General features: G+C 38.8%; 1 protein-coding gene across 18 annotated transcripts in view; it reads right to left on the reverse strand.

Annotated features, from left to right (window-relative positions):
* Positions 1-9,858, reverse strand: part of PTPRD (protein tyrosine phosphatase receptor type D) — a 2,469,774-nt gene extending 2,459,916 nt beyond the window's left edge. For 10 of the 18 annotated variants that reach the window (XM_066368139.1, XM_066368136.1, XM_066368152.1 and 7 more), the window contains exon 1: positions 9,497-9,857. The gene's annotated coding sequence lies outside the window, so the exon portion shown is untranslated. Of the gene's footprint in view, positions 1-9,496 lie in introns of all 18 variants that reach the window. The other 8 variants (XM_066368158.1, XM_066368157.1, XM_066368156.1 and 5 more) reach the window with 3 other exon arrangements.
* Positions 9,859-12,401: the final 2,543 nt, after the last annotated feature.

A 12,401-nucleotide genomic window follows, 5' to 3' on the forward strand; every position in this document is an offset into this window, starting at 1 on the left:
AATTATTCCTTGAACTCAAGAAGGAAATAAAACCCTAAGGCCATCTCTGATTAGGAAAAAAAAAAGGCTTCCTTCTTTGTAAGCCACCAAAAGAAGTGATGGACTATTTCTGAAATGTGGATTGTTATCTTGATGAGAGGGATGACTGGGCTGTAAGGGAACTGCACACTATAAGCAATTGGAAAATCTATTTTAAAATCTTTACCACATACCCATCTATATTCTCGTATGGCCAACAGAGTCATCTCTGTGTCCTATAACACCAGGTGTCCATTAAGGTCAAAGGCAACGTAGAAGAGGGCAACTCAGCAGGAGAAAAAGAAACAGGAAAAGATGGGCTTATTGAATAAAGTAGAAAATAAACCGTGGAAGGAATCATATGATCTCTTCTGACCTAGCCACCTAAACTGCTTCATCTCCAAGTTCATTCTCAGATACTGCCCGAAATAAGCCCTTCTATGAAAATCGCATACATGTATCTCCATATATAGATATTTCTATATATAGACAGACAAAGATATATACAGATATATAGACACAGAAGATAGAGACAAGGAGATATTAAAATTAGAATATTCTTAATATGATTATTTCAAAAAGCCAGTAAAACTCAGTGTTTTATTAGCAAATGTGGAACTTATGTTATTAAATACTGGCAAGTTTCCACAAAGAAAGGGGTACATGAAAATAAAGAAGGCACTGATGCCCTTTAAAATGAAAGGAAGACATTCTTTCCTGAGGGGCAGAAAAATGGGAAACTAAAGTGCTGAATTCAATCTTTGAAAACACACAATTCTACCACAAGAAAGCCCTATTGTCTTCCACCACACAGGTATAAATGATGAGGCTAAGCTCTGTCTTCCAGGGCTAACCACATATGTTTCCTAGGCGGAAGCAAATGAATAGTACATATGATGCGAAATGAAAACATTCATTCAAAGAAGAACTGACTGCACATCTTTATACACTAAAATTACAAGCAATGGTCCACCAAGAATAAATACTAATTAATAACTAATGGAGTATGTTATATAATACAATGGGAAATTCCAAATGATGGAAAAATATATTTTCTATCTTTATGATGCACATAAACTATAATCAAGATTCAAAAATATAAAAGTTTCTTTGAGGTTAAAGTAATATATTAGCTGGGGTACTGTTTTTCAAATGTGCCTGTTGAGTAAATAATACCAGTGCATCTTTGATTAGGGATTTTAGGAGGAATTAAATATTATTATTATTTTTTTTATTTTATTTTTTTTTTAGGGAGAGAGAGAGAAAGAGACACACAGGGACAGACAGACAGGAAAGGAAAGATGAGAAGCATCAACTTGTAGTTGTAGTACTTTAGTTGATCATTGATTACTTTCTCATCTGTGCCATGATGGGGGTGGGGTGGCTGCAGCTGAGACAGTGACCCCTTATTCAAGCCAGTGACCTTGGGCTCCAGTCAGAGATGTTGGGCTGAATCCAGCAACTGTGGGGTCATATCTATGATCCCACATTCAAGCCAATAACCCTGTACTTAAACTGGTGAGCCCTTGCTTAAGCCAGGTGAGTCTGCACTCAAGCTGGGGACATTTGGGTTTCAAACCTGCATCCTCAGTGCCCCAGGCCAACACTCTATCCACTGTACTACCTCCTGGTCAGGCAAAAATGAAATTATTTAAACTTAAATTTAAAATGTTTCCATTCTCTCTTCTAATGAAGAAATAAATTTAGGGTAAATTTTTAACTTCAAAAATATCCAACAATTCAAGAAAATTCCTAAAAATTTAAGTTACACTTTTTTTTCTTCTGTTTTGGTTGATTCAAAGTACCTGTTACATGGACTCTTACAAAATTAACTCATGCATCAAAATATACCCATAAAATTTGCTCTTTCCTCTGTCTATTCTCTTTCCTGAGAAAACCAAAGTTATTCTCCAATGATGTTTTGGTTACAGCTGAAAAAAATAATATGAGTCTTCACTATAATTTGATTCCTATAAAATTTGGAAATATTGTTTAAGGGATTGGTACATAGGTTGTTACGTGCTACAGGAGTCTGGAGAGCTTTGTTTTCTATATCTTGTCAATATAAAGATAGTGTAGTAATATGCTTATCACGTCTTACTGCTTCTCTAGAACTCTGGAGAGAGGGCACATAAAGGACTAGCATTGGAGTAATCCAACTTTGAAGATGCTAAAAGATGTCAGCTAATTCCAGTAGAATACAGCATAGCCTGCAGCTGCTGTATCACCAATAACAATTCCAAGCCCTGGCCAGTTGGCTCAGCAGTAGGGCATCAGCCTGGTGAGTGTAAGTCCTGGGTTCTATTCCCGGTCAGGGCACACATGAGAAGTGCCTATCTGCTTCACCACCCTTCCCCCTCTCCTTTCTCTCTGTCTCTCTCTTCCCCTCCTGCAGCCAGGGCTCCACTGGAGCAAAGTTGGCCCCTAGGCACTGAGGATGACTCCATTGCCTCTGCCTCAGGTGCTAAAATGGCTCTGGTTGCAGAGGAGCAAGGAGCAATGCCCCAGATGGGCCAAGCATTGCCCCCTGGTGGGCATACCTGGTAAATCCCGGTCGAGTGCATGTAGGAGTCTGTCTGTCTCCCTCTGTTTTTCACTTTGGGAAAAATAACAATAACAATAATAATAATAATATCCCTCCCTCCATTTAAAAGAGATGCCTTTTAGTCGGGATGATAGAATAATGAGAGGGGAAAATGGTAAAGAAGGGCATGTACCGGGAAATTTTTCAGTGACTTAAATAGAGAGATTGTTTTAAATATTCTATTTTCTCTATGGAATCAAAGGTTTTTGATCATAGAAAAACATTTCACAATAATATAAGGTGGCCACAATTTGGGCAGGTTTATATTGCCCAAAACGTAGGTTGGCACATTAGAGATTCAAATATTTGGGGACTAAATAGTATATGAGTTACACTGGCATGTGGTACATACTGCATAATCCCAACTAATGATTCTGATTTGACAATATATACAAATTAGGAAATAGAAAAGAGTGTGACTTCTAGAAGTAGGGCATATTATGAATATGGTGCCTAAATTATTGTTTTGTCCTTGACTTCTGTAGCAAAGTAAAAAATATATTAGTACAGATCATGAACTGATAAAATAACCATCTCAGTGGTTCCAGATGGATACATTACAGCAACAGCAAAAACTGGGACTATGGCAAAGTGAAGGTAAGAGCCAACTCCAATGTTAATTTCATGACATTTACCCCGATGTGCAAAGTCATAGCTTCAATTCTGAAGCCCATCTGAGGGAAGAACAAGAAGTGGAAAAATATTGCCTGCAGGATAGATTTTACAACCTCTCCTTTCTCCATACTTTTATCTCTCTATCATTTATTCTACTTCCAAGTAGAATCTGATCTTAATCATAAAGACTATAGGTCACTGTGTTGGAACAGCATCTCAGGGACACAAGCTTGTAGGAATATTTTTCTTCCTATCTAAATAAACATTCTTGGATAAGTGATCTAGACCTGTTCATTTAAAAACAGGAAACACTCTTACTCTTATATTTTATCTGGTTCAGTTTTTTCAATTAACCTTTCCTAGGACTGAAAAGAAGCTGTTTTCTAGGCCTCTGTCCTAAGCTACCTAGGACCATCTAACCAAAGGAATAAAAGTATATCCTGTTATACAAATCCCATTAAGCGGGTAAGTTATAAAAAGGAATAAGCATATATATTATTTGCCTGGATGTGTTTTCTGTTCACATAGCTGCCAAAGTGGTCACCTTTTCAATAAAAACTATATTTGAGACACTTAACTTCAGATAGTTTTTTTTTAAGTATAATTCACAGTAGTTCCAATACAATGAATGTATTAACAGACTGGTGTATCTGCTTAAATATTAGCATGCTTAAAAAGGTATTTCTATAAAAGTTCATTAATCCTGTATTTTTTGTTTTATTTTGTTTGTTTTTTGTTTTTGTTGTTGTTGTGGGAGAGATAGAGAAAAAGAGGACAGGAGAAAGATGAGGAGCATCAACTTGTAGTTGTACCACTTTAGTTGTTCATTAATTGCTTCCCATATGTGCCTTGACCAGGAGGCTCCAGCCAAGCCAAATGATCTCTTGCTCAAGTAGCGATCTTGGGCTTCAATCCAACAACCTTGGGCTCAAGCCAACAACCATGGATCATGTGAGGATCCCACACTCAAGCTGGTGAGCCTGCACTCAAGCCGGCAATCTTGGGGTTTTAGACTTGGGTTCTTAGTGTCCCAGTTCAATGCTCTATCTGCTGTGACACCACCAGTCAGTATAATTCTGTTGTTAAGTATAAAATTTTTATTGTTCCCTTACAAAGTAAATCAGAAAACATCATGTATGCAATGACTATTATAAGACATCCCAGTTAAAATTACATACATTTAAGTTAGTTTTAGATTCGAGATGGCTGCTTTTAAGTAACTAACCATGTAATAATTAAATAAGTTTGTTCTTTTTCTTTTTCAGCACTTAATGTAAGCATAAATATTAACTCACAAATACTGTCCATGAGAAAAAGTGTGAAAGAACAGTAGTTATCTTCTCTGCAGTTTTATACATCTCAGTCTTAAGAATATTAAATTATTATAATGTGGTATTTAGAAAAGATATGGAATAATTACAAGAGAAAAGATCTTGGTAATATGGTATATTGTTGAACTCTCATTGAGTTTAAGAAAAAATCAGAGAGGAACTTGATACATTATACCATAATGTATTATTTTTCTTTGACTATTCAATTATTGTACATTACTTCTAAAATAGTAAGCATACTATTTTCACTAAGTTCCCTCCTTAATATATTTAAATAGACACATATATATGTGCTCAAATTCAAACACAAAAAATAAAAAGCAAATAAATGCCCTATAATTAATGAGTTTATCTTCATAAGTAAATAAATTTTAAATATATCATGCTCTCCTAGATTGCAATGATTTAAAATATAAAACATTTTATAGAGAGATAGGTTCACTTCACACCCAAATACTTATATCAGAAAAAAAAAAAAGGATTAGACACACTGACATCCTTAGAAGGGAAAAAAGTTTCCAATTCCATCAATTATATCATACAAATTCTATCTTGGAATAATGTCTTGAATTTCTATCAGAAATGCAAGCACTAAAAATTAACATTGTATGTAGCAATTTTATGTGTTCATTTTTCATGATTAGTTTTGTCATTATAAAAACTTTTTAAAGGAAATGCATTCTATCCTTCATGTTCAATGAAACCATTTCACTGATAATTTAGTAATAAGTATATAAATTATTGTCTATGCATTTATTGCCAATGTGGAATTTTAGGTATTACTGTTCTGTGATGTAAAACCTCTCAGTAAACTTGAGAAATTCATCTCAACTTTATGGTTTTTAATCTTGGAAGTCTTCGGTTTCCTCTTAAAAATACAGGGCTGAAATAAAATTTTTATGGTTCCTTATAGCTGTTGCAGTTTATAAACTGTATCTCAAAAAACCAAAGTATAAGTTTACTTAAATTGTGCATATTTATATAAACATGATATTGTAAACTAGCATACATGAAAAAACTAAGAGTAGGGGGAAAAAGTCAAAAGGGACTAAGCAATTTCTTTTATTTTTATCTTCTTTTATCACAGTGGAATTAAATAGAGTAACAAATCTAAAGATACTTATATATTTATATATATAATATTCTTTCAGTAGCAAAAAAAGGTTAAGAGGAATGGGAACTACCTCCTTCTGTAATAATTCCCAACCTCTTCCTCCAAAACCACTCCAAATAAATAGTCAAGCCACACAGCAACAGTGTCCGGGCCCCACCGCCCTGACTTCAGGGCACATTCCTTAGCTATTATTTGAACAAGATGGCTGCCCTTCACTCCTGTGAAAATTTTCAAACTGCTACAATATAATCTAACAACATGCTAAGTGCTACCATTAATTATATTAGCTTGTTTTGTGAGATTATGGAATTGATATGAATTAATATGGTCTCTATTTATAGGCCAATTTCTCTATGTGACAGAGGAGAAAACCCAGGTTGAGAGTCCAGGTTACCTCCTTGAGGTCACAGAGCCAAATCTAACTATGGCAGGGAAACACAAAACCTTTGATTCTACAATCGTGTGTTTACCTCATGGGTAATGTTTATCTTTTAATCCAACACATTTTTATGAAGAGTTTGAAAAAGCACAACTATGAATGTAAGTACAGTAAACTTGTACACTGTTTGATTGTATCAATGGAAATAGAATCATCAAATATATATTAGCATATAATTTGCATTGCTAAAGTTTATTACACTCATTGTAGGTGTAAATCCAAAAAGACATTACTGAAATTAAGGAATTTTTTCCAAACAAGGGAAGAATCCTGAATAAAGTTATTTGTTGTATTAAATATGAAAGATACTGATAAAGCATAGTGATAGGTATATTCAATTAAGCAATTGTGAAAAGCATATTTTCCAAAAATTTATATATATATAAAAAAAGAAGACATTAGGTGGGTAAATTTAAAATGTGTAGAATGAATTTCAGGTCTTGTGTTCTTAAATTACTGTATAAAATTTGTCCATTCCCACCTTTTCTCATAATACAGTCATGGAATGAAGAGATATGGAAAGTTACATTAATGATGCTTCTCTGAGTGCAAAATAATTTATACCAGTGGTAAACACAACAATAGTCATATGTAATATTTGCCATTCCTAAAATCTCAACATAGTTTTCAGCTAATTTTTTTATGTAACATGTAATATTTTAGCTTTACTTTTAACACTTAACATTACAAAAGGAAAAATGTCCTTTGCATTTGCAGGTTGCATCTGAACCCTACTAGTAATATAAGAAGAGATAAATGTCACCCCACAGAGGGAAAAACAAAATTTTTAACAATAGGTCAGCCTTCCGATATCACACATCTGATTCTGATTAACAATGTTTTACTTTCTAAAGTAAATGTTTTAAGTAAATAATAATATTCAGAGTTCCATAAAACATATGACCATGTGGTCTACAAGATCATCTTTAAGTTACTATAGTTACAGAACTAAACCTATAAATTCTTTGTTAATATTACAGGAAAAGAGAAGTATGTTTGTCTTCACCAACTGCAACTGTAAGCAAAAGCAGGTATGTATACAGTGCTTTATTAGTAAGAACCCCTTTAGTAAGCACACGTTAGAGGAATTAATCATTCGTTCCCTGAAGACTGCTTATGTATTTCATAGGGCCATTATCTGATCTGAATAACAAGAACAACTGCATAATAAAACACATTACTGCTGACACTAGCAACTTTCTTCTTTCAACTTTAAAGGTGGAACCACCTCTGTATTACATAGAAAGTTGGTGACCAAAAAAAAAATCTGACAATTTAATCATCGTATTCAGCTTTTTTCTTTCTATTGTTATATAAAGATAGCGATCACAGATAATATGTGCCTCCTTTATTGGAAATGGTTTTAATTCAGGGCATTTTTCTCAGCAGTATGACATAAGTATAACAGAGGTAGCATGTGTGTCAGATTAGTTTTCATGTTAATTGTCAATCTTTGCTTTCAGATATTTGAACAGAATCAACAATTCTGTCATGCTCTCTGTACTGTTGGAAACATGTCCTATAGTAATACATGTAATAACACATTTGAACCACACTTAGATATGGTTATTTCAGTACAATTTTACCTTTCATTTTTCAACAGTTATTTTTTTAAAACATCAGATAGCCTATCAGCTATTTGAGGTTGCAAATGGGTAGAGGTCATATACTATAATCCAAATCTGATCAATCAAAGGGTTCATTTTAAATTAGTTAAATTAACTTTAAACCAATAACAGAAATGGCAGCTGAAAGCAGTAATAGCTCTAAGAAAACTGATTTGGATAGGTAATGAAGTAATATACAAGAAACAATGACATCTTTCCCAAGTGATTTCCATTGATGATAACTTCAGTCAACAAATTCATCAACTGTCCTACTGTTACTGTATTACCCTAAAAACTTATGCCCTAAGATAGTCACGGGGTTGAGCACTGAATAACCATAACAACTCTAAAATATCTTTCATTTTTTTAACCATTGTACATCAGTTTATTCTTAATTTTTTAAACCAATGTTGAATGAATATAGCTGCTTTTGTATACTTATATAGTAACTATAAAGGTAATTATTTTCACTTTACCATTATCAATATTTAAATATAAGAGAACCCTTAGTTATTATTTGATAAGGTGTTTTGTTGGAAAAATATTTTTAATTTTCATTATAGTTTATAACTCTTAAGAAGAGGTAAGGTTAGAAATGTGTGTTTTATACTGAAACAAAAAACTAAAGTTGAAGATAAAACAAACTTTTTCTAATCCCTATTTTTCACTAGTCAATAAGAGTGTTATTGTGTCAAAGAACTTTGAATTTGTTTAAAATCAACTCTGTTATTGAAAATGCAATTTCTACTGTATCTACTGTATATGAAACAATGCAAGAAGAATTAGATTCAGAGTGCATTTGGCAGTGATAAGGGGAAAAAATGCTGAAATGTTATTGATTTTCTCCCTCTGTGCAAAACAAACTGACTCAACTATATTTTTCCTGACATAACACAAAGGTTTTATTTAGATATTATAAAATATTGGCAAATGTTACACTATATCTCCTCTCACACAGAGCACAAGAGTGTCCTACTTGTTTTTACAAAATGCTGCAGCTACTGACATGGTGATGTGAGCCCCGAGAGGACTGCTGCCTGCAAAAGTTTTAGATGCAGAGATATTCAGCCCTAGGAGACACCTTAAATCTGTCACTGGCTGCTGAGCCCCTGTCACAGTTTATAACCTTCTGTGTCAAAGTCACAGTCCACCCCTGCCCTCTCCAAACCACTCTTTCTATCCCTTCTCCAAATTAATTTCTTCCCAATTCTTCAAACTATGCTAGTTCCGGGATTTTCCTCCACATCTCATCTACCTACAAGCATCGAGAAACCGCAACAGGATTTTCTCCTGTTCTTTCAGAGCATCTTTATTAACTTTCCCTTGACCCAATTCTTTTGCAAGCTCTCTTCAGAACTCAAGATGAAACAAGCAACCAGGCGAAGTCAGAGAAGGATGGGAGTTGGTGTGGATTAAGGTTGAGTTGACCGTAGCCGGAGAAGTAAACCAGTAGGGTTAGAATTCTCAAGCGTTTTCTAAGTAACCATCCTTAAATCTTTGACCCAACGTTTCACAAACCAGGCTCCCAGCAGCCCTTGAACAATAAGCGTTTAAAAATTGCATCTCCAGTCAGGTTGCCCATACTTAAGTCTCAATGTTCTCCCTCAAAAAAAAAAGAAAAGAAAAAAAAAATGCTTAGCAAACCACTTCTCAATTAGGAACTATTGAAGTTATATAAGTCAACTTCTTCCCCGGTGAAACGAACAAATTGGCCATGCCATTGGGGCAAAAGCCTTCAGCATATGTTCCACTCCAGAGTCAAGAAATACAGAAGCTCAGTTTACTTACTGAAGCAGTCGCTCCGGTCCTCCTTGGAAACCCTGAGGAGTCTTCTCTTTTCCTCCTTACCAGTCAGATAAAGAACTGTCTATTCCACACAGGCCCCGAATGAACTGCAAGAAAGGACAGCACATGCACAGCAACCCGTCGGGTTTGTGCTTCGGGAGGGTGCTTCGCGTTCCGTGTGTTTTTCAAAAGTGGGATCTTCTTTTCCGGAGGGAGGGGGCAAAGACAGAAGGAAATCGGACGCTCCGAACGCCGTCTCGGGTCCTGCCGATTATTCTGAAGGCAAAGTACCTGCACTGGGCGGCCGAAGCGAGGGGAGGAGGCTGGGCAGGAGGAGGAGCACGCGAGACTCGGCCCGCGGGGCGCGCAGGGCGGGGATGCGGGCGGCTGCGGGGGAGCCGCCGGCTCCGCGACGAGGCTGGGCTGTCAGGGCGAGGCGCTGCTCCACGGGCTCCGGCCGCCGGGCGCGGGTGCGGGTGCGGGGGACGGCGCGGGCGCGGCGGGGCGGGGGACGGGGGCGGCGGGCATCTCCGGCCGCTCCCGCTCCGGCTCGCTCGCTCTACCGCAGGCGCTCCCTCTTCCTCCCGCTCGCACACACAGGCACACCCCACGTCTGCACAGCAGCCGCCCCACCGCACGCACTCACCTGCATTTCCTTAACGAGCCACTTGATGGCTGCCAGCGGCGCGGGCCGGGCTCCGGCGGGCGGGAGCCGGGCGGGGAGGACGCGGCGCGGGATGTTCCCAGCGCCCGCCGGGGAGGAGGCGGGCGGCAGCGGCGGCGGCGGTGCGGGCGCGCCAGCTGGGACGGGAGGAGGGGAAGCCGGCGGCGACCCCGAGTCGTCCCGGAGCGGACCGGGCTGTCCCCGCGGCTCGGAGACCTGGGCAGGATCCCAGGGTTTGGGGACACAGCGGTCCGCGCGGGGAGACGAGGACCTGCCTGGCACAGGCTATTTCCGACCACTAAAGCCACCGAGGACTGGCTCAGGTGTGGATCACGATTGCGCTTCTTCAGGTGTTCGCCTGCTTTCAATGATTTTATGGGTTCTTGTGAAAAGAAGCTGGTGGTAAGGTTTAGGGTTGAGGGTTTATAAATGCAAGGGACAGAGGTTTAATTTGCGATACAGTCCGTAATTGGAAGAGCCCTTTTAGTGAGGAGTAGGGAAGGGGAGCCGAGGCTTCGTGGGCAGGGGATGTTCTTCATCTCAGATTCTGGATGTAGTTTTCATTTGGGGTGCTTGACAGCCTGCCTGGGCTGGAGGGAGAGACAGGGCTCTGCCAGGTGTTGATTGCAAAGGGAAGAACCACCGTAAGAGTTGCTGGACCCCAGCCTCGCTACTGAGAAGAGGACGCGGACAGACATCGAGGAGCGATTTCTCACCATCTGCTTAGCACCCCAACGTAGACCGGCCAGTGGCTCAGAGGAGGTGCAGCACAGACTCGGGAAACGAGGGAACAGCGACTTAGATCCCTTGAGCTAAGCTAGAGAAGGAATGGAACTGGGAAGGTGGGGGCAGGATGGAAAAAAAAAATCTAGCAGACAGCTTTTTATCACTTTACCGGCATTTATGTCTGATCAGAGCACACAGCTCTGGCAACAGTGCTGTCTGTCTTGCTAAAGATAGCATTGTCACTAGTTGGTGCTTTAAACAAAAAAGCCAGAATAATTATTCTGTTTCTAGTCATGCAACAGAGAGGTTTCCAGGTACTCTCTGGGCAAAGGTGCTGTAAGCACAGTGAGGAAGACAAAAAGCTGTGACACATCTACTGTCCTTATATATCCATGATCTAGTAGCAGAAATGGAAATGTCACTTTCTCCCAAAGAGAAATAAAGCTTAATCAATATAGGTGACATTTTCCCCGGGATCCTTTCACCTTTTTCTTTTCATGGCTGCTTCTTCGCTTGCCACGTCCTTTTGCTCTCAGGAGTGACTCTTCTGAACTCCACCTCCTGCCAGACTCCCTACTCAGTCTCCTTAAACCAGCGGAGCTTACTCATCCAAGAAGGCTCACGTGCATGTGGTCATTATCACTTAAAGCTCTTCTACAAAATTACAGGATCTAAACCAAAAAGATTTACACCATGTGTGCAAGGGTGTGTGTCTATCTTTGTAATAATACAAAGCACCTTCCTTCTTATGGTGTTGTCTTTGCAAGATGATGACTAACTCATTCTCCCTTGCTCTCCTCTTCCTCCTTATCTCCCTCCCTCCTTCTCTCTCTGCACAAATACACACCACTCACCCGTCTCAGTTCCTTCCTGTCAGTATTCAATAATGGTTTTACATGAACTTTCTGTTAGAAAGCCTCCAGAGCCAGTTAGGAGCAGATTGGTCTGAAGGATGCTGGGGCTCAATGCTGTTGCTATGTTTCCTGTCATCACTCACTCATTACATACACTACTGTACTTAATGTCAAGTGGCAGCAGAAATGATTTCCTCTCTTGCTATTTGTGATAATATATTTGCCCTCACTAGGAAACACATATGATTAATAATAAAAGAAATAATGCATCTTGAAACCATGGGCCGAGCAGATGGATTCTGATGTGGTGGTGTTAGTCACCTTTTCTGTTGGTGCTGCAAAGACAATGTGACCACTTCTCCCTTTCTGCTGCGTCTGGTGGGTTAAGCAAAGCATTTGGCCCTTTTACCGTGTTCTCTGTTCCATCTTTCCCTTGACAATAGTTTGTGTATTTTAAATAAAGATTTCATTCTGCCAACCCGCAGGAAGCTTTTAACAAGATGCAGCTGAGTGTGTCGATATCTTATATCTTTTTCCTGCTGTATGGGGGTGTTCAGCAACTTGAAACTCATCTCAACTTCAGCTCAAGCTGACATCTTACAGAGGCAACACTCCCTGGGGAGGGTTTACTCTTGCCTCTAGACAACTATCCTTTGGTGCCCTC

The sequence above is a fragment of the Saccopteryx leptura genome, chromosome 2 (assembly GCF_036850995.1).
Source record: "Saccopteryx leptura isolate mSacLep1 chromosome 2, mSacLep1_pri_phased_curated, whole genome shotgun sequence".
In the NCBI taxonomy this organism is placed as follows: domain Eukaryota; kingdom Metazoa; phylum Chordata; class Mammalia; order Chiroptera; family Emballonuridae; genus Saccopteryx; species Saccopteryx leptura.